At 42.1% G+C, this 22,381-nt stretch overlaps 1 protein-coding gene across 13 annotated transcripts in view; it reads right to left on the reverse strand.

Moving 5' to 3' along the window:
• MAPKAP1 (MAPK associated protein 1) overlaps positions 1-14,091 on the reverse strand; it is a 232,872-nt gene extending 218,781 nt beyond the window's left edge. For 6 of the 13 annotated variants that reach the window (XM_005213147.5, XM_024998825.2, XM_059891328.1 and 3 more), the window contains exon 1: positions 13,846-14,091. The gene's annotated coding sequence lies outside the window, so the exon portion shown is untranslated. Of the gene's footprint in view, positions 1-7,099; positions 7,284-13,709 lie in introns of all 13 variants that reach the window. The other 7 variants (XM_010810348.4, XM_024998824.2, XM_059891327.1 and 4 more) reach the window with 6 other exon arrangements.
• Between the last annotated feature and the right edge of the window lie 8,290 nt (positions 14,092-22,381).

The following is a 22,381-nucleotide window of genomic DNA, read 5'->3' on the forward strand; positions in this document are numbered from 1 at the left end:
TTTTTTTCAACATATAGATGGCAGATGAAGCCACAGACGTGAGCTTACCCAGGGAAAATATGCAAGGAGGAAACGAACAGTAACCTAGGGTAAAACCCAACAACAGCAAGACAGTGCTCCTCTCTCTGTGTATGCTGGTTCGGCATCTGCAGATTCAACCAACTGTATGTTTAATTTGGTTGGTTGGTTGAATCCACAGACTCAGAATCCAGGATATGCAAGGCAATTTCACTATGTCATTTCATGTGAGGGACGTGAGCCATCTGTGAATTCTGGTATCCTTGGGAATACCCGGGAACCAGGGACGAGGGAATACCTCAGTCCTGGGAACCGATACCCCACAAATACAGAAGGATGACTGACTGTTTTTAAAGGATAAGCCAAGAAAAGGAAACCCCAGAATCTCCAAAAATCAACTCAACCTTTGCATAGATTCTAAAGTTAGGATCAATACTGTGGAAACTCACAAACGTCTAAGTGGTTACAGTCGCCCCTCAGTATTCTTGGGGGATTGTTTACAGGACCGCTGCAGATACTAAAACCTGTGGATGTTCAAGTCCCATTGTTGGCCCTCCCTCTTCCATATCCATGGTTCCACATCCACAAATACAACCAACTGCAGATCCAGTCATACTGTATTTACTGGAAAAAAAAAAAAAATCCACATGTAAGTGGAGCAGTGCTGTTCCAACCCACGTTGTTCAAGGGTCAACTGTACTCCTTCCTTCACTGGTTTTTCCCTCTCCCTGCATTTCCTAGTAAGAAGTTACAATAAGGATTGTGCAGTCCTTGAGAAGAAAGGACTAGAAGTCCTTACTTGACTTCCTGTCACTAATGCCTAATATAAGGCCTTGTATACATATGCTTGTAGAATGAAAGTGGTTGTCATTAAACTGGAAATTTTCCCATTTAACAAGACACAAGGGCTCATGGAATGCCTAGGGTTGCTTACAGCCCAGGCCAGAGTAACAGAGCCTGAAGAAAGCAGCAGCAGAAACACAGCAGATCTTGTACACTGCTGGTAGGAATATAAAATGGTGTAGCCACCTTTGGAAACAATTTGGCAGTTTCTCAGTTAAAACAGAGTTACCATGCTGCTGCTGCTGCTAAGTCGCTTCAGTCGTGTCTGACTCTGTGCGACCCCAGAGACGGCAGCCCACCAGGCTCCCCTATCCCTGGGGTTCTCCAGGCAAGAACACTGGAGAGGGTTGCCATTTCCTTCTCCAATGCATGAAAGTGAAAGTGAAGTTGCTCAGTCATGTCCGACTCCTAGCGACCCCATGGACTGCAGCCTACCCAATCCACTCCAAGGTAATATACCAATAGAAATGAAAACATATGCTCACACAAAAACTTGTACAGGAATGTTCACAGCAGTATTATTCATAATAGCCCCAAAGTGGAAACAACCCAAATCTCTATCAACTGATGAATGGATAGGCAAAATGTGGTACTTTCGTACAATGGGATATTATTCAGCAATAAAAATAAATGAAGTACTGATATATACTACAATATGGATGAACAATAAAACTATGCTAAATAAAAGAAGCCAGACACAAAAGGCCACATATTGTGTGATTCCATTTCTGTTCAAAAGGTTCAGAATAGGCAAATCCATAGAGACACAAAGTAAATTAATGGTTGCCAGTGGTTGGTGGAGGGAAGAAGGAGTGACTGCTAATGGGTATGGGGTTTCTTTAGGGGTGATAAACTGTTAAAGTGTACACTTTTAAAAGAGTAAACTTTATGATACATGAATTACATCTCAATTTTAAAAGGGTTGGGATAGAAACACAGAAAGGCTAGAATCCATGCTGCCCTCCAGAATTTCTTCTAGTTCAGATGATTCCATCACAAACACACCAACAAATCAGTAAATTGAACAGTACTGGAAACAGTAACCATAAAAAATTAAAACAATTTGCAATACAAGTTGATTATATCAATGAGATATCGAATTCCTCCCCCGAAAGTCAGAGATGCCAAGACTTTTCCCCTGGGGAAAGGAGGAGAACTCCCATATACATCGGTGACCTTGGGAGAAGGTAGCCAAGCTACAGTTCTAATTGAGGGAAATTAAAGCCTAGAGCGCTTGTAACTTTGCTGAAGCAAACGAACACCTGCACTGAGCAGCTTCTCCTACTGAAGCACCAGACGTTGCTTTAATCCACCCCAGAGCTGGGTCTGGAAGCCACAAGGTTAATAGGATGCCTTGGTCAGCAACCTACTGAGCTACTGGTCCTTTGCCGGGGTTGTGGCGGGCACTGAATTCTCTCCATTTTGAAATAAATAAAGGGAAGGGGACACAACAAGGATGACAACATCGCATGACAGATGACACAAAGGCTTGGAAAGATTCTGTGTGCTCCCAATTCACCAGACAGTAGCTGAGAAAACTGTGCAATCACAATACCTCTGGACCTCAGTAAGACATTATCCCATATCTCACAAAGCTACTGTCACAATGCAAGGCCCAACTGTAACACTCAAATACTAGTATTCTCTCCAATTCACCAAAAAAGATAACTAATGGCTAGTACTGTATATTTTGGGGTCATGTTGGATAATAAGGCTCACGGACCTCTTCTCTATTTGATGCTTGCATGCTAAGTCACTTCAGTCATGTCGGACTCTGGGACCCCGTGGACTGTAGCCCGCCAGGCTCCTTGTGTCCATGGGATTTCTCAGGCAAGGATACTGGAGTGGGTGCCACTTCCTTCTCCAGGGCATCTTCCTGACCCAGGGATGGAACCCACATCTCCTACGTTGGCAGGTGAGTTCTTCACCACTGAGCCACCAGGGAAGCCCAATAACTTCCCAAACTCTTTAATATAACTGAACTTGCTGCCTCTGCTGCCCCATCTTCCATTTATCACCTTTGTTCTTTCTACACTAGCCATACTCAACTGTCAGCATTCTTCCAGCTTTTGAACAGTTTTTTCTCTCCTTTCACCTGCCTTAAATATCACTTTCTCCTTCACCCTTCAGATCTCAATTTCGACAGCACCTGCCTATTCTAGGAAGGTCTGACCTTATTAAGTCCAGCATTGTACAACTCCCTACTCACCTTCCCTTCATTACTCTAACACAAGTTGTACTTCTCAAACTATGCTGGGCTTCCATTACTGGACTACAATTCCCACCAAGCACTGGGTCTGTGCCTGTAGTCTTCATTGCTCGATTCCCAGACTTAGGACTAGTGCCTAATACATATTTGACAAAGGCTGACTGAATAAATGAATGACTACAATTAAGCAAAAAGCTTAACTAACTACATGGAAGATTTCACATATATTTTCTTCATATAACAATATCTTTCAATTTTTTTTATTTTGAAGAAAATTACAGATACAATCAAATGCAATTTTTCATAATCACTATGGGGGAAAAGGGCTTAAGCACACACACATTTTCTACAACTTAAACAGCTAATACCAAACACAATCAAAAGGAGGAAAACTACCACCTCCTCAGTGGGAACAGTGCTCCTAACAGTTTTGTTTTAGGGCTTAAATCTCCTTAACTGGAAAGAGTGATAAAGGTACATGTAATGCAAATTGCAAACATTACGGTCAAATCATGCACTGGAGTAAAAACAAGTGGATACTTTTTTAACCAGCCCTCTTCTACCCTCCACGCAAAAACAATGTCCACACACTTAAAAGAAACACAGCTTACTCCAAATAGCTGACCAAGTGAAGGTTACTGTGAAATACTTCGAATTCCATAAGCACTCAGGACTGCACAGACTAAGGGAAGAGAATGTTCTAAGCACAGACTAACGATCAGAAGGTACAAATGAAATAAACCTGCATGGTGACTATCTAAGGCAGTCTAAAGACTGAATATGTTTGTTCTGAAGTCATCAACTTGGAGAAGGAAATGGCCACCCCACTCCATTATTCTTGCCTGGAGAATTCCATGGACAGAGGAGCCTAGCTGGCTACAGTCCCTGGGGTCGCAAAGCGTCGGACACGACTGAGCGACTAACACTACTACATCAACTAAGCTTCAGCTTCTGAAATACACTAAAAATACTTAACATGTTTTATATCTCAAGTATAAATGACAGAGATTTGTCATTAAAGACAACTACTTTCCTTTGCCTAGTTTAGGATATGTAAATCTCGATCACATCTCACACTTTTTATATTTTGGACTTCTTACCAACTACTTCAGTTCTCCTCATGTGTTTGTTCCCTATGCTAATGAGAACACAAGTTACACTAACTCGGAATTTTTATTATCATTTTGGGGATGTGACCACCCTTTTAATTCTGTTCATATTTTAACTCAGCAACTTTAATCCAGCAATCAAAGCTTCATTAGCTTGTAAACAAACTGTTTCTCAGGTAAACTGAATTGCCCCACATCAGGATCTTAAGCAAATAAATAAGCACAAAAAAGGCAGAGATTATAAATTAGGGTAGACAAATCTGTATCTAGCCCCACGCCGGTAAAGAGCATTCTATCAACATAGTGAAATGCTAATCTCCTAATTAACAACCTAATTAGGTAATTATGGCTTTGCAGAGGGAGGCCGAAATGAAATATGACAACATGGTCACCTCTTTCTATGGCACCTGTGGGCCTTTTCAGCTGTCGTTGCAAAGAGTGCAATATCAATCTGAACAGATGACAAAGTGCTGTCATTTTTCATTCTGATAATATACAGAATGCTTTGGACAGAAGCAGTTTACAAAAAGAAACATCTTGCCTAGTATTTTCCCAATTTAAATATGCTAAAATACTCTGTTAAATTTTCTGCATGCTTTTGTATATTATATTTAGGAGAATTACCATGCATATTAAAAAAAACAACAACTAGACATCATGCTTAACTGTACATGCTGAAATTATCGCAATTTCAATGATGAAGTATATAATCAGAAAAGAGTAAAAGGCACAATTCTTCATGACATTTTAATATTCATACATCTTGAATACTGTTATCAGAAAAATTAAAATTCAAACAAACTTTGATCTTTAATTTTTTCCTACAAAATTTTTAAAAGTGAAATAGAAATTCATACTTATAATTTTCCATACCAAAAACGCACTTCCCAAGATACAAATATTCAACTCACAAAAAAAGTTCTATATGCCAACAACCAGCCTTATGGAGACAGGCATGTACCCTCTAGGAAAGACAGCTGCCACATGGCTGCTTGCTGTCCCACTGGCCACTGAAGAGGTGAGGGGAGCACTGGGTCACAGGAACTACCAACACAAATGTGACTCTTCTTTCAGGATAGTTTAGGGCAGAAGAGGAGGCTAGCCTGGCAACTTCAATATCCTTTATGTCAAAATACAGAAACCCAGGGGCTTCCCTGGCAGCCCAGTGGTTAAGATTCTGTGCTTCCACTGCAGAGGGCAAGGATTTCATCCTAGTCAGGGAACTAAGACCTTGCATGAAGCACTGTGGTACAGCCAAAAAAAAAAAAAAAAGATGAAACCATATTTTAATCATTAAACAACTGAGGTTAAAACTAACTTATTGAAAATACAATCCATTTATAACTTCACATCACCTGCATTAGGGAAAACTTTCAAAATGATGTGCAAAAGTACTTGTATTTTTCAATTACAAGTTAAACTAAAAGGATTTTTTTTAGTGAAAAACAATTTATGCTTATGAGAGAATAGTCTGGAAAACTGAAAAAGCATAAAGGCCTATAATCTCACCACCTGTTTCTTCTCTTTATATATTTGATATTGAGATCATACTTTACATAGTTTTATATCCTTTCTTCACTTCATATTATATGAGCATATTAATATGTCACTAAAATTCTTCTAAAACATCTAAAATGCTTGTACAGTATTTTCAATCATGCTTTTTCCAAAATTTCTCTTATCTTTTTTTTGAATACTACAGTTGTTTCTAATTTTTGCTATTATAAATACTTCCACAGTGAACATCTTTGAACGTGAATACTTTTCTACATTTCTGATTATTTCTTTAACAAAGATTCTTAGTAATGGGATTACAAACTCAAAAGGCATATATGACTTTAAAGGCTTGTGATAACACTGCCAAAGCATTTGCCAGAAAAGTTTTACCAATTTTTATTCCCACTGGTGATATGAGTGGTCATCTCACTACCAACCTCTGCCAGCAATGAGTATTATTAGAGTTCTGTTAAATCTTTAAACTTCAAATCTTAAGTGTATACTTGTAACCAAACACTCCCACAATATAATCAACAACAATTTTCTACAGGCAGTAAGTTTAAACTGACTTGATGATCCTCCCAAAACAAGGGCCATTTCCAATATTCAAATCTAGAGCAGCATGGAAGAGCGAAAAAAGCCCTGTGGTATTTACAGTTAAAAAAAAAAAAAAACACCAAAGGTTCAAAGCACAGCTTTGCCATTATCAGTAGCTCTCTACCTTTAATCACTTTACTTCTCTAAGCTTCAGTTTCAGCATTTGTAAAATGGGGGCAGGGAACACATAATATACTCCTAGCTCTAACAACTTCAAAAGGCAGTCATGGGCACACTAAAAGGTAATATAAACAACTGGAGGTGTTTATTGTGATTTAACAGATCAATTCATTTAATAGCCTAAAAATAGCATACTGAGACCCTTTTCTCAACAGTGCTTGGTTCATAGGCACGTTAATTCACAAAGCACAACTAGAAATTAACAAGACTAATTTCATGATCCAGACAAGAAAATAAGTCTCATTCCTTTACAACCACTCCATAAAATCATTTCTTGTTGCATTGTACTAACCTGAATGGCTTGTGCCCCTGAATGCTAGTACCTGCTGCTGCCACTAAGTCGCTTCAGTCGTGTCCGACTCTGTGTGACCCCGTAGACGGCAGCCCACCAGGCTCCGCCATCCCTGGGATTCTCCAGGCAAGAACACTGGAGTGGGTTGCCATTTCCTTCTCCAATGCATAAAAGTGAAAAGTGAAAGTGAAGTCGTTCAGTTGTGTCCGACTCCTCGCAACCCCATGGACTGCAGCTCACCAGGCTCCTCCGTCCATGGGATTTTCCAGGCAAGAGTACTGGAGTGGGTTGGCATTGCCTTCTCCTATGCCGGCACCTACATCCCTCCAAAAGTATCATGGTAGAGGTACTTACTCCTCATGTGCAACCTCCCACATACCATGTGAGAGTGGCAGTACTGCCTGGGTCACAGAGCTAATAAACGAAAGAGCCAATATTCGCATCCAGGTGAGTGTGACTCCAAAGCCCCAGCTCACTCTGCTTCAAGTTTCAAGGCTGCATCTCAGTTCCTCTTTGTTAGCCTCCAGTATGTCAGCAACTAAAGCACAGATTAAAAAGTTTGTTTTAAAAAGAAAACCATCCCTTCAAACCATTTTCTACCAATTTCTCTGCTGAAACAGTACTTATTTATAATACAGTACCTTAAAATGAGTCCACAGGGAACTAAAATGTGATTTTTTTTTTAAGTTTTACACATTTGGTCCATTTTGACAGCATCAATAATAAAAGCATATTCATAAAAGTATACTCAAGTATAGGATATGACTGTAACACTGCATATATTTAGAGGTAAGTGTGACATAATATTCAATTTCTTTCACAAGCAATTACCATAATTTAATTCCACTAGTTATTCTAATACCTTCTTGCTATTTCCAGAATTTAAGTTTTGTTGTTGAAGTGGCTGCTCCCATTTTTCTCACTTTCAATTACTTAAAACTGTTTTATTCTTTGGGTCCAAATTTTGTGCTTCCTATATTAAATCTATTTCCTCAATATACCTAGGCTGCTGCCAACTAGAGTTAATAAATTTTGAATGACTGCTCAGAATTTTTTTTCATTTTTATATTCTATGTTATTTCCTTATATGATAGAATATGAATGAAAACAAGTATCTAGAAGACAAATATTTCTTCAATTTTCACTTTGTGGAAGCTGGGTATTAAAATAAAAATAAATTAAACTCTTGAGCTGGGAGCTCCCTGACCATATTTCTCTCACTAGGCTGGGTGTCTCTCTGCCTCCTTCCAATTTTGTGTATATAGAGTCAACAAAGCACTCTATGCATGTGGGGAGTGCCTGGCCTGTCAAGGTCCTTTCCCAGAAGTAATGAACAAAGAACAGAGGGAAAAGCTCAACAGTGGCTCCCTACCTGCCAACAAGAGAGAAGCAGCATTTTAGATTTGAACTGTTCTCCACTGGGGTCTGCCAGTAATCAGTTGTGCAGCTTTAAGCATGTCAATTAGAATCAGAAAGCTTAGCATCCTGAAAAGACCTCACCAAGACTTCAATTGAGCTCCCTCATTATTATCCAGATGAGAAAAAAGATACAAGGATTTTTGACTTGACCAAAATCAAAACGCTGGCATACCAGCGTTCAGAATTCAAGTCCCTCTCAGTCAAGTGCACTTCCTACTAAACTGTAAATCACTGGGCACCAATTTCTTCATCTCCAGAGGTTATGATAACCACCCTGCCTTGTTCACTTCATGTACTATAGAGAGGACCAAAAGAGACGGGAGACTTGGTAGCATTTAAAGCGCTACGGGCACAAAACTACTACAAGACCATCATCTCACCCAAACCCCATCCCTCATGTAGCCTGATTATACAATAAAAGCACTCGCCCTGCCACTTTCCCAGGTATCAGTATGACTCCAATCCAACACCCCCTCACTCCAGCAATTTACCAGTCGATTTCTGATCAATGATCACAACTGTGTTGGACCTCCTGCTTTGAACAGTGGGTACCAAAATGTCAGTGAGCAGGTAGGTCAGGACTCACAATCAGGCAGCCTAAGACTCTACACAGCCCACAAATGTGTTTTGATCTACATGGTATTTTTTTAACGCAAATTTTTAAAAACTAAATACATTAAAATTCAGACTTCCAGCAGCCCTCCTGAAAACAACTGGAAGATCTAGGGACACTGGGCTCACTTCCTCACACAGTGACAAGTGATTGGAGCTGAGTAGTGACTGCTGCTTTTAGACTGGTCACGTGCCCTCCAGTTCACAAGGTCTGTCCTACTCTTTCTGTTACATCATGGGCATCTGATTTGGAGACTCCTGAGGCAGAGTTCAAAAGAGAACTAAGACTTCCCTGGTGGACCAGTAGTTGAAATCTGCCTGCCAATGCAGGAAACACGGGTTTGATCCCTGGGTTTGATCCCTGGTCAGGGAGATTCCACATACCACAAAGCTACTAGGCCCGTGAGCCACAACTACTGGGTCCAAGCACTCTGGAGCCCATGTTCTCCCATGTTCTGGAGAAGCCACCACAATGAGAAGCCTGAGCATCACAAGTAGAGAGGAGACCCCCTCATGAAACTGAAGAAAGTCCGTGCAGCAACAAACACCCAGCTCAGCCAAAAATAAATAACAAATAAAAATTTGGAAAAATAAAAGAGAGAGAACTAAATTAACAAATCCACAGAATCATGCAGATTGAAGAAAATAAGGTACACAAAAACATCTAACAATGACTATAAGCACTCAGTTATTTTAAATTTAACACAAGCTGAAATGTGCTATCTTTGAGGTCAAAACTTCTGAAAAACTTCAAACTCACAGAAAACACAAGGTCAAGTTAAAACTCAACATTCAAAAAACTAAGATCATGGCATCTAGTCCCATCACTTCATGGCAAATAGATGGGGAAAAAATGGGAACAGTGACAGACTTCTATTTTCTTGGGCTCTAAAATCACTGTGAATAGTGACTGCAACCATGAAATTAAAAGGCGCTTGCTCCTTAGAAGGAAAGTTATGACAAACCTAGATAGCATATTAAAAAGTAGAGACGTCATTTTGCCGACAAGGGTTCATATAGTCAAAGCTATGATTTTTCCAGTAGTCAAGTGCGGATGTGAGAAGGGACCATAAAGAAGGCTGAGTGCCAAAGAACTGATGCTTTTGAACTGTGGTGCTGGAGAAGACTCTTGTGAGTCCCTTGAACTGCAAGAAAATCAAATTAGTCAATCCTAAAGGAAATCATCTCTGAATATTTATTGGAAGGACTGATGCAGAAGTTCCAATACTTTGGCCACCTGATGCAAAGAGCTGACTCATTGGAAAAGACCCTGAAGCTGGGAAAGATTGAGCGCAGGAGGAGAAGGGGGTGACAGAGGATGACATGGTTGGATGGCATCATTAACTCCATGGACATGAGTTTGAGCAAACTCCAAAAGATAGTAAAGGACAGGAAAGCCTGATGTGCTGCCATTCATGGGGTCACAAAGAGTCAGACACGACTGAGTGACTGAAAAACAACAATCTGAGTAACAGATTTACAGCTAATTCTCTCAGATGAAGCACATACAATCCACTGAACTGCAACAGTTTCTAAAGTCTTCAGTTATGAGTCAACAAGCAAAATAGACATCCCACTTAAATATATATACCAAACATGACAGATAAGGTAATGAGCTCCTTGAGTTGTAGCAATCGTGTTCATTCCCCATTATTCCTACTGCCCAGCGCAGTGACAAGCACACTGAAGCTAGGGCTCAAGGGCTGACTCTTCTTTGAAGCCATGCACATCATAAAGAAGAAAGAATGTGACATAGTTCTAAAAAGGAGAGTTACCAAAGTCTAGCAGATAATCCCCTCTACTCTCACCTCCATCAACTCCATAAACTAAAGGAATTCATTTAACCTCTCTGTGCTCTAGTTTCCTCATCTGTAACATCAAAATACTTATAACACATCCTGTAGAGGAATAAATGAGTTAATGCATTTAACATAATGCTGGTACACAGTTAAGTGCTCCCGAGCTACCATTACCAGTGCTTCTTCCTCTGTGCTCCACAGTACCTTGTGGGGATTGCTATCTTAGTACCTACAATGCTTTACTACAATTCACCTGCGCGCGCGCACACGACACACACACACACACACACACACCCCCCTCCCCCATGGGAAAGGAAACACACTCAGGGTGGGGACCTGGTTATATTCCTTTTTGCGTCTCTGGGTCTAACATTTTCCCTGGCACTGCTGAATAAATCATAGATATTCAAGGTATTTATTAACAAGAAAGGTTATGAGCAGAAACTGGAACTGACCTCTCTTGCTTGACATACAAGCCCTGACTCTGACCCTGTACTGGCCCTCCAACTTTACTGCCCAGTATTCCCCAGTGGCTCAGACAGTAAAGAATCCACCTGCTAATGCAGGAGACCCATGTTGGATCCCTGGGTCGGGCATATGCCCTGGAGAAGGGAAAGGCAACCCACTCCAGTATTCTTGCTGGAGAATTCCATGGACAGAGAAGCCTGGTGGACTACAGTACATGGGGTCACAGAGAGTCATACACAACTGAGGGACTAACACACACCCCCCCCCCCCGCCCCCACTCAAGGAAGCAACGGCTTGCTTTATTCAGGCTGGTCTACTCACTACTCTAAAACCATGCCTCAGGCACTGCACCTTTACATCTTAACAGCTACCATCTTAGGGAACCTTGCCACATCCAGGCAGTTTATCCGTATCAGCTCACATTACTCTGTGAAGTCTGTATCAGTCTCTATCCCAAACTATACTTGAAAGAAATAATGCTAAGAATTAAGAAACTTGCCAAAGGTCACGTAGCTATTAAGAGGAGGGACCAAGAATTGAAGTCAGAGTCCATGGCTATTCTCTACAGAATGTCTGGTCCACTGATATTCAAAGCTGAGCTGACCCACATACTACCATCTTGCCTTGGAAGATTACGGTCTTCTCTACATTTAAAGAACTATCCGCACCATTCATTTTGACACATATTTTCTCCTCTGAATAGTTGCTTCAATATGTATTTGCATACAGAGAGCTATGGTGTGAGAAAAGAAAAAACACATAAAAGGCACAGATATAGGCAAAAGACACACGTGGGTTTGGATCCTGGTTCCATCTCATACCAGGTGTGTAATTTATCCTGAGCCCTCCTAATCAGTGAATTGAAGTTGAAATAATTAAAAAAGAGAAACCTAACATAATTTCTCCAATATAATAAATAATAAAGCTCAGTTTACCCCACATTGTGAAGCCTTATCAGGTCATCGCACATGCCTCAAAAGTGGATGACCTCTTCCCCTCCTGTACCACCAATGAATCACCGAAAGGACTCCAACCCAGTGTACATACCACTCTGTCAGAATTATTTCCTTATCTTTTTCACTAAACTGAGCAGGCAAGAACCGAGTCTTGTTTATCCCTATACTGTCTAGCATGGTACCTGGCATATGTTGTTGTTTTTCAGTCACCCAGTTGTGTCTGACTCTTTGCAACCCTAAGAACTGCAGCATGCCAGGCCTCTCAGTCCCTCACGATCACCCACAGTTTGCCCAAGTTCATGTCCACTGCATCAGTGATGCCATCCAAGCCATCTCATCCTCCTCTGACATTCTCTTCTCCTTCTGCCCTCAATCTTTCCCAGCATCAGGGACTTTTGCAATGAGTCAGCTGTTCACATCAGATGATCTCGAATATATCCATACTCAATAATGTTTGCTAAGGGAATCAACTGGGTTGGCCCAAAAGTTCGTTCAGGATTTTCTGGAAGATGGTACGAAAACCCAAACAAACTTTGTGGCCAAACCCATAGTATAATAAGCATTTAAAGGATTCTAGAAAAGAAACCATTTCTAGCTGAGGTTGTCCTGAACTGGTTGAGGCAAGGCCAATTTCAGGTGGGCCCTGGGTAACACCAACAGATGGAAACAGAAAAGGAGAAATCTAGGCAGAAAGTGCTAACAACAAAAGAAAGGACAAAGTCCACTCCAGGTCCTACTTATCTAGAGTAAAGAATCAGAGTAAGAGGCCTTTTGAAGCTTAGCTGGAAAGTTAGCCAGGAGCCAGATCAGAAACCAGACCAGGAATCTGAGTACCCTCCAGCATCACAGTAGATGAAAGTAAATATGAGCATAAATCTGAATGGGAAAGGAGCCACCAGCAAGTCTCACAGGCCCCAACAAGCCTACAAGTGTGTAAATTGAACAAGATGAAAACAAGTATCGACCCTTCATCAACAACCCTTCCAGCATTTTCTGAGCATCTTGTGTGAACTCACAGAATATGAAGAATAGAACATGGTACCTCCTTTCCCTGCCGCTTTAAATTAGGAATCCACCCCTTCTGCTTGTCAAAACAGAGTAAGAATGTTGACTTGACTTTAACTGATGTGTGTAAACACCTGTCTCCATTTGACTGTTCACACCTGGGGAAGTTTTGAACTTTGCTGCTTTTGGTTTACAACAACATGATGCTTTTGCACAGTGCCAAGGATTGTGATAAGGCTTCAAAAATCATTTCATTCAGAATGAAAATTGTGCCAATCTCTGAGTCAACTTTTGGGTCTCTGGTTAAAGTAATGCTTCTGTTTAAACTACAGTGATATTTTCTTTTCCAGCCTTCAACAGATCTAGAAGACTCTATGCCACTCCCATAAACAAAAGGCTGAATCGAAGTTCCAGCAGCACTCTGCCTATAAAAAAAACAGTTCTGCAAGGCCGTTTTACTCCTTTGGGGCAATGGAGATAAGGGGCGTTAGACAGGGAATGCACAAGCAATGCTTTTAAAAACCTGATTTTCATGTTATGAAGATTAAGACACCGAGTAGAACCAGAAACTGTTAGTCAACAGTACCCTCCCCAAACCCCAATACTACCGAGTCCACTAGCTTCTCCTCCCCCAAATCACACGCCCAAGCTGTCAGATTCATAACAGCCTTCAGTTCTGGAAAGGGCCAGGAAACGGATGCTCACTGGATACTGGGGCAAGGGCCAGACAGGCTGTCCGCCGGGAGGCGGCGAGAGCGGAGGAGTGAGGAGGGAAGCCAGGCTCCTTCGGTGGGCTGGCGGGGGTGTGAGCGATGGAGCTAGCGGCTGGGGCAACCTTTACCTGAAGCTGCTGCCACACTACGGGCCGGGATGGCCCTGGGACACGTTCCTGGGGGGAGGGCCCGGCTCCCCCGCGCCCCCCGGTCCCTGCCCCAGCTCCGCACTCTCGGAATCCTCAAGGACTGACGCTCCTCCCGGCCGGCTCAGCAGCCGCTTTCCGGGCTCGCCCTCATACCCCCGCCGCTCGCTGCCGCTGGCCGGCCGAGCAGCAGCCCTGTTGCCCCGAGCCGCGCCACGACCCGGAACCGCACCCCGCGCACCGGAAGTCCCCGACCGGGAAGCAGCCGTTGGCTGGGGACGTAGTGCGCAAGCCCCAGAGCCGAGAGCGGGCTGGGAAGCCCTCCCGGGAGGCGGGGCCGAACGGGACGCCGTGCGCACGCGCACCACTTCCCCGCCCCCAGGCAAGGCCTGGGTCAGAGATCAGCTGGCTTACTGGCAAAACACGGAGACTTCTAGGGTTGCGTTGTTTGGAAATCCACGTCGGCCTTCTCCGTCGAATCTCCTCCTCTTTCTCCACGTCCACGGAGAAAAGCCCTCAATTCTTCCAGAAATGAGCGATGAGGAGCTTAGTCTCTTGAATCAGGAAGAGCTGGTTCAAATGCCCGCTCTAACCTGCTGTGTATCCTAGGACAAAACACTCCCTTCTCTGACCCATCCATCGAGTAGTTCCAAATTTAGAGTACTGCTGTGAGAATCAAGTGGGATGATGCTCTAAAAACACTCGGCACTGTACCCGACACTTAATAAACTTAGTAAATGTTAGTCATTATTCTTATTTTCTGTAAAATGAAGGTAATTATCATCCCAGGAATTCAGGGAGTTCCATGAGATGTGTGGACCCGCCCCAAACAGGAACTCATTATTCCCCGTCTTTCTGTCTTCAGGGAATCAATGGGGACGCTACTACTAAGGGGAAAGCAGTGCAATGATATGATACCTCTCCTATCTGAGAGATGATCTGGAAAGTCTCCCTTAAAATGCACCTTAGCAAAAGAAAGAAAAAAACAAGTCTGAATTTCACCTCGTCAGGGACCTTAGCGGGCATGCATGCATGCTCAGTAATGTCAGACTCTGTGATCCCAAGGACTGCAGCCCGCTAGGCTCCTCTGTCCATGGGATTTTCCAGGCAAGGGTACTGTGCTGCTGCTGCTGCTAAGTCACTTCAGTCGTGTCCGACTCTGTGTGACCCCATAGAAGGCAGCCCACCAGGCTACCCCATCCCTGGGATTCTCCAGGCAAGAACACTGGAGTGGGTTGCCATTTCCTTGTCCAATGCATGAAAGTGAAAAGTGAAAGGGAAGTAGCTCAGTCTCTGTCCATGGGATTTTCCAGGCAAGGGTACTGTATTGGGTTGCTAATTCCTCCTCCAGGGGATCTTCCCAACCCAGAGATCCAACATGCTTCTCCTGCACTGGCAGGCAGATTCTTTACTACTCCCACCTGTTGCTGCTGCTGCTGCTATGTCACTTCAGTCGTGTCCGACTCTTTGCAACCCATAGACGGCAGCTCACCAGGCTCCCCGGTCCCTGGGATTCTCCAGGTAAGAATACTGGAGTGGGTTGCCATTTCCTTGTCCAATGCATGAAAGTGAAAAGTGAAAGTGAAGTCGTGTGCGACTCTTAGTGAACCCATGGACTGCAGCCTACTAGGCTCCTCAGTCCATGGGATTTTCCAGGCGAGAGTACTGGAGTGGGTTGCCAGTGCCTTCTCCCAAAAAGTGAGCAGTTGGGTTAATTCCAGGAAGACCTTTGGCCAGACAGGTGTGATGGGGTCAAGGAGTTTAAGATCTTAGCTTTTAAGAATGCTTAAAATGAAAGGCACAGAACTATAGAGGACAGTATGGAGGTTTCTGAAAAAACTAAAAATAGAGCTGCCATATGATCCTGCAATCCCACTCCTGAGCATGTATCTGGAGAAAAACATGATCTGAAAGGACACATGCACCCCTGCATTCATTGCAGCACTATTTACAGTAGCCAAGACATGGAAGCAACTTAAATGTCCATCAACAGAGGAATGGATAAAGAAGATGTGGTACAAATATACAATGGAATATTACTCAGTCATTAAAAAGAATGAAATGCCATTTGCAGTAACATGGATGGACCTAGAGATTGTCATACTGAGTGAAGTAAGTCGGACAGAGAAGGAGAAATATCAGACGACATCCCTTATATGTGGAATCTAAAAAAAAAATGATGCAAATGAACTTACAAAACAGACTCATAGACTTAGGAAGGAATCTATAGACTGGAGGGAAGGATGGGGCGGGAAGGAATAGATAGTTTGGGATGGACAAATACACACTGCTAACAAGGCCCTACTGTACAGCACGTGGAACTCTGCTCAATGTCATGTGGAAGCCTGGATGGGAGGGGAGTTTTGGGGGAGAATGGATACATGTGTATGTATGGCTGAGTCCCTTCACTGTTTACCTGAAACTATCACAATATTGTTAATTGGCTATAACCCAATAGAAAGTTAAAAGTTTAAATTTTTTTAAAAAGTCACAGAATGGATGCTCAAGAGGTACATAAGAGAATTCTGGAAAGGCTCATGTCACTGGCCTGAAGGTCTCAGAACAGGAGTAATAGCAATCACTGATGGTTCCAGGCAGAAAGATGGAGGCTATCCTAAGAGATGGATGTCCTGAATAACTTCAGATGAAGAGCTATCTGAGAATGGGTTCCTGGCTCAAGTGCAATGGAGGAAAAAGTTGCTGAAGATCAGACAGTCAAGGAACTGAGATGCCATGAGACTTCAAAAGACCTCAGGATGAGGGATGGACATAGGGTGAAAAGGAAACCAGGGTGTTTCCCAAGCCATTCTACAACTGAGGAAGGTAGTTAGATGAGGAGGAGGGCCAACTACATGGATTAGCCTTCAAGGAGTGGGAATTGTATCAGAGAGTGGAAGTGGCTTTAAAATGCAGCGCTTACATTGACCTATCTCTTGATCTAAAACCAATACAATATTGTAATTAGCCTCTAATTAAAATAAATAAATTTAATTTAAAAAAATTAAAAAATAAAATGTACAAATACAAAAAAAAAAAGGTGCATGGGAGTACGACTGTGACAACTGACACATACAAATTTTATTCTTAAAACATACTGATGGTGCTGGGCCAGGGGTTGGTTGGGACTTCAGTAGACCTGAGGGCACAGGGACCAATATCTCAGCATACCTGTAACAATCAGGTTTTCCAAACTTCAGCTCCAGCTTGGAAAGGAGGCCACGGGAAGGGACGAAGGTTCCTTTTCTTCTGGTCCTCAGGACTAGAATAGGGGCAGTGGACAGAGGTTTGAAGTCACTTACTAGCTGTGTGACCTTCAATAAGTGATTTGCTTTCTGTGTATCTATTTGCTCATCTAGGTTTATTGTGAGCATCCATTGAGCTAATGCAAAGAGCATGCTTAGAACAGTGCCTGGTACACAGGGAGTGTCCTGTAAACACCTGTTCCTATTGCCCGAGGCACTGAGATGGGCAGCAAGAATCAGGAACTTTTATACATTTGCTTTCCTCAAACATAATTGCTGGAGCAATTCCTGCTCAACCTCAATTGCCTTTTCTATCTCCACTCAGCAAACACCTACTCTCTCTTTCTCTCCCAACCTTTTTTGTAAGTGGCTTAAAACAACAACCATTTTTATAAATCTGATTCTTTTTAATGAAGGATAATTGTTTTATAGAATTTTGAACAACCATTTATTATTTCTCAAGATACTGTGGCTTGGTGGGTGGTTCTTCTGCCAGTCTCCCTGGCTCCCTCATGTATTTTCAGTCAGATGAAGTTAAAATTGTTGGAAGATCACAGATGGCAAGAAGTGTTGGTCAGGGACCTTGGTTTTCTCCTTGTGGCTGCTCTAGTGGCTATTTTCAGTTCAGTTCAGTTTAGTTGCTCAGTTCTGTCCGACTCTTTGCAATCCCATGGACTGCAGCACGCCAGGCCTCCCTGTCCATTACCAACTCCCGGAGTCAACCCAAACTCATGTCCATTGAGTTGGTGATGCCATCCAGCCATCTCATCCTCTGTCGTCCCCTTCTCCTCCTGCCCTCAATCTTTCCCAGCATCAGGGTCTTTTCAAATGAGTCACCTGTTCACATCAGGTAGCCAAAGTATTCGAGTATCAACTTCAACATCATTCCTTCCAATGAACATTCAGGACTGATCTCCTTTAGGATGGGCTGGTTGAATCTCCTTGCAGTCCAAGGGACTCTCAAGAATCTTCTCCAACACCACAGTTCAAAAGCATCAATTCTTCAGCACTTAGGTTTCTTTAAAGTCCAACTCTCATATCCATACATGACTACTGGAAAAACCATCGCCTTGACTAGACGGACCTTTGTTGGCAAAGTATGTCTGTGCTTTTTAATATGCTGTCTAAGAGTCTTTTAATTTCATTGCTTCAGTCACCATCTGCAGTGATTTTGAGCACCAGAAAAATAAAGTCAGCCACTGTTGCCACTGTTGCCAGTTTCCCCATCTATTTGCCATGAAGTGATGGGACCAGATGCCATGATCTTCGTTTTCTGAATGTTGACCTTTAAGCCAACTGTTTCACTCTCCTCTTTCACTGTCATCAAGAGGCTTTTTAGTTCCTCTTCACTTTCTGCTGTAAGTATGGTGTCCCCTGCCTATCTGAGGTTATTGATATTTCTCCCGGCAATCTTGATTCCAGCTTGTGCTTCCTCCAGCCCAGCGTTTCTCATGATGTACTCTGCATATAAGTTAAATACGCAGGGTGAAAATATACAGCCTTGACATACTCCTTTTCCTATTTGGAACCAGTCTGTTGTTCCATGTCCAGTTCTAACCCTTTCCTCCTGACCTGCATTCAGACTTCTCAAGAAGCAGGTCAAGTGGTCTGGTATTCCCATCTCTTTCAGAATTTTCCGGTTTGTTGTGATCCACACAGTCAAAGGCTTTGGCATAGTCAATAAGGCAGAAGTAGATGTTTTTCTGGAACTCTCTTGCTTTTTCCAGGATCCAGCGGATGTTGGCAATTTGATCTCTAGTTCCTCTGCCTTTTCTAAAACCAGCTTGAACATCAGGAAGTTCACGGTTCACGTATTGCTGAAGCCTGGCTTGGAGAATTTTGAGCATTACTTTACTAGCATGTGAGATGAGTGCAATTGTGCAGTAGTTTGAACATTCTTTGGCATTGCCTTTCTTTGGGATTGGAATGAAAACTGACCTTTTCCAGTCCTGTGGCCACTGCTGAATTTTCCAAATTTGCTGGCATATTGAGTGCAGCACTTACACAGCATCATCTTTCAGGATTTGAAGTAGTTCAACTGGAATTCCATCACCTCCACTAGCTTTGTTCGTAGTGATGCTTCCTAAGGCCCACTTGACTTCACATTCCAGGATGTCTGGCTCTAGGTGAGTGATCACACCATTGTGATCATCAGGGTTGTGAAGATCTTTTTTGTACTTGCCACCTCTTCTTAAGATCTTCTGCTTCTGCTAGGTCCATACCATTTCTGTCCTTTTTTGAGCCCACCTTTGCATGAAATGTTCCCTTGGTATCTCTAATTTTCTTAAAGAGATCTCTAGTCTTTCCCACTCTATTGTTTTCCTCTATTTCTTTGCACTGGTCACTGAGGAAGGCTGTCTTATCTCTCCTTGCTATTCTTTGGAACTCTGCATTCAGATGGGAATATCTTTCCTTTTCTCCTTTGCTTTTCACTTCTCTTTTTTCACAGCTATTTGTAAGGCCTCCTCAGACAGCCATTTTGCTGTTTTGCATTTCTTTTTCTTGGGCATGGTCTTAATCTCTGTCTCCTGTACAATGCCACAAACCTCCATCCATGCATAGTTCATCAGGCACTCTGTCTATCAGATCTAGTCCCTTAAATCTATTTCTTACTTCCACTGTATAATCATAAGGGATTTGATTTATGTCATACCTGAATGGTCTAGTGGTTTTCCCCCACTTTCTTCAATTTAAGTCTGAATTTGGCAATAAGGAGCTCATGATCTGAGCCATAGTCAGCTCCTGGTCTTGTTTTTGCTGACTGTATAGAGCTTCTCCATCTTTGGCTGCAAAGAATGTAATCAATCTGATTTCGGTGTTGACCATCTGGTGATGTCCATGTGTAGAGTCTTCTCCTGTGTTGTTGGAAGAGGGTGTTTGCTGTGACCAGTGTGTTCTCTTGACAAAACTCTATTAGCTTTTGCCCTGCTTCAATCTGTACTCCAAGGCCAAATTTGCCTGTTACTCCAGGTGTTTCTTGACTTCCTACTTTTGCATTCCAGTCCCCTATAATGAAAAGGACATCTTTTTGGGGTGTTAGTTCTAAAAGGTCTTGTAGGTCTTCATAGAACCATTCAACTTCAGCTTCTTCAGCATTACTGGTCCAGGCATAAACTTGGGATTACTGTGATATTGAATGGTTTGCCTTAGAAACGAACAGAGATCATTCTCTTGTTTTTGAGATTGCATCCAAGTACTGCATTTTGAACTCTTTTTGACTCTGATGGTTACTCCATTTCTTCTAAGGGATTTCTGCCCACAGTAGTAGATGTAATGGTCATCTGAGTTAAATTCACCCATTCCAGTCCATTTTAGTTCGCTGATTCCTAGAATGTCAATGTTCACTCTTGCCATCTCCTGTTTGACCACTTCCAATTTGCCTTGATTCATGGACCTAACATTCCAGGTTCCTATGCAATATTGCCCTTGACAGCATCGGACCTTGCTTCTATCACCAGTCACATCCACAGCTGGGTATTGTTTTTGCTTTGGCTCCGTCCATTCATTCTTTCTGTAGTTACTTCTCCACTGATCTCCAGTAGCATATTGGGCACCTACTGACCTGGGGAGTTCATCTTTCAGTGTCCTATCTTTTTGTCTTTTCATACTGTTCATGGGCTATTTTGGGTTTCTACAAGACAGAGTGGTGGGATTCTTAAAGGATAAATCCTAATGTGCTTTTATAAAAATGTTTTTATTAAATGTATGTGTGCCATTTTAACAATTCTAACCATTAAGCATGTGTGTGTGTGTGTTTGGCCATACCAGTAGACTTACAGGATCTTAGTTTCCCAACCAGGGATCAAACCCAGGCCCTGATGTGAAAACATTGAATCCTTGCTACTGGACAGCAAGAAAATTCCCAAGTATATTCTATTCATTCTTTTTTTTAAATGGTATCTTTTAAAAACATTTATTTATTTGTTTGCCTATGCTGGGTCTTTGTTGCTGCGTGCAGGCTTTCTCTAGTCATGGAGAGTAAGGACTACTCTCTAATCGCAGTGTGTGGGCTTCTCATTGCAGGAGCTTCTCTTGTGAAACATGGCCTCTAGTGTGCTCAGGCTTCAGTAGTTGTGATGTACGGGCTTAGTTGCCCTGAGACCTGTGGAATCTTCCTGGACTAGGGATCGAACCTGTGTCCCCTGCATTGACAGGTGAATTCTTAACCACTCACCACTAGGGAAGTCTCTCTATTCATTCTTGAAAACCAAGAATGAAAATCAAATTCACATACTGCTTCTCCTACTCTAGAAATTTTCTAAGAATACTTCTTGCTCACAGGTCACACGAAAAGCTTCATTTTCTGGGTTCAAGATTTATCACATTTTCTGTTATTCTTTCAATACACAACTGTCTCCCTGACAGGCCATAAGCAAAGGAACATGTTGCTCTCTCTCTCTCTAATATGTTTAAAGCTTAAAACACCATAAACACTTGGTAAAATGCATGTTAAATGAAAAGGTACTCAAAACACACACAGGAAGCAACTGGAAATCTTTTGTGGTTAAGCAGAATTTGTGTGTGGAAAATACTACTTTGCCAAATCTATGACAACAAGCTGAGATTGAACATGATAAGCTGAAAGGAACCCTCTTTCAAGCCCTGCCAGCGCCATGGGCAAAGGGAGGCACCTTCTAGTTTCTTTGCAAATGTGTGTTCTTCATATTGTATATGTGTGACTATGCTTCCCTTCTATTTTCCCAATTTTAGTTTCCTCTCCTTTTGAAATATATTTTTTCCTCCCATAGGGAAAACAGGCATTTTTACTGTTATGTTACAAAGTACTTTCAGGACAACAGTAAATTAGGTGTCAAAAATCCATTCAAACTATTTGAAAGAAGCCTCCAAGAAATTGACGATTTCAGAACAATATAGTGTTTTTTCAAATTAAAATAACATTTCAGTGTGAAGAATTTTTTAAAGCAAATATATTGCTCATAATAAGGTGAATTGGGTGGGTGGAAGAGAAGCACAAAATTAACCAACCAGAAAATCTTAAACATTACACTCGGCAGATACTATTTAAGCATAGATCTGTTCTGGGTGCTTGCAGAGAGTCCCTGAGCTTTGTTCTATTGTCTTTTTGTGCTGAATATTATTTCTGGTGTCCTTTTTTAGATACTTGGAGTGAAAATGAAACATCTGGCTGGTACTATTTAGTATCTCCCTGGGTACATTTATAGATAAGTGCAGTCCCTCCCCAAATCCAGGCTGTATAGCCAGTTTCTACTAGTATATTTTCTTGCTCTAAAGGTTAGCTAGTGCTGTGAGTTCCA

This window comes from Bos taurus, chromosome 11, assembly GCF_002263795.3.
Source record: "Bos taurus isolate L1 Dominette 01449 registration number 42190680 breed Hereford chromosome 11, ARS-UCD2.0, whole genome shotgun sequence".
Taxonomy (NCBI): Eukaryota; Metazoa; Chordata; class Mammalia; order Artiodactyla; family Bovidae; genus Bos; species Bos taurus.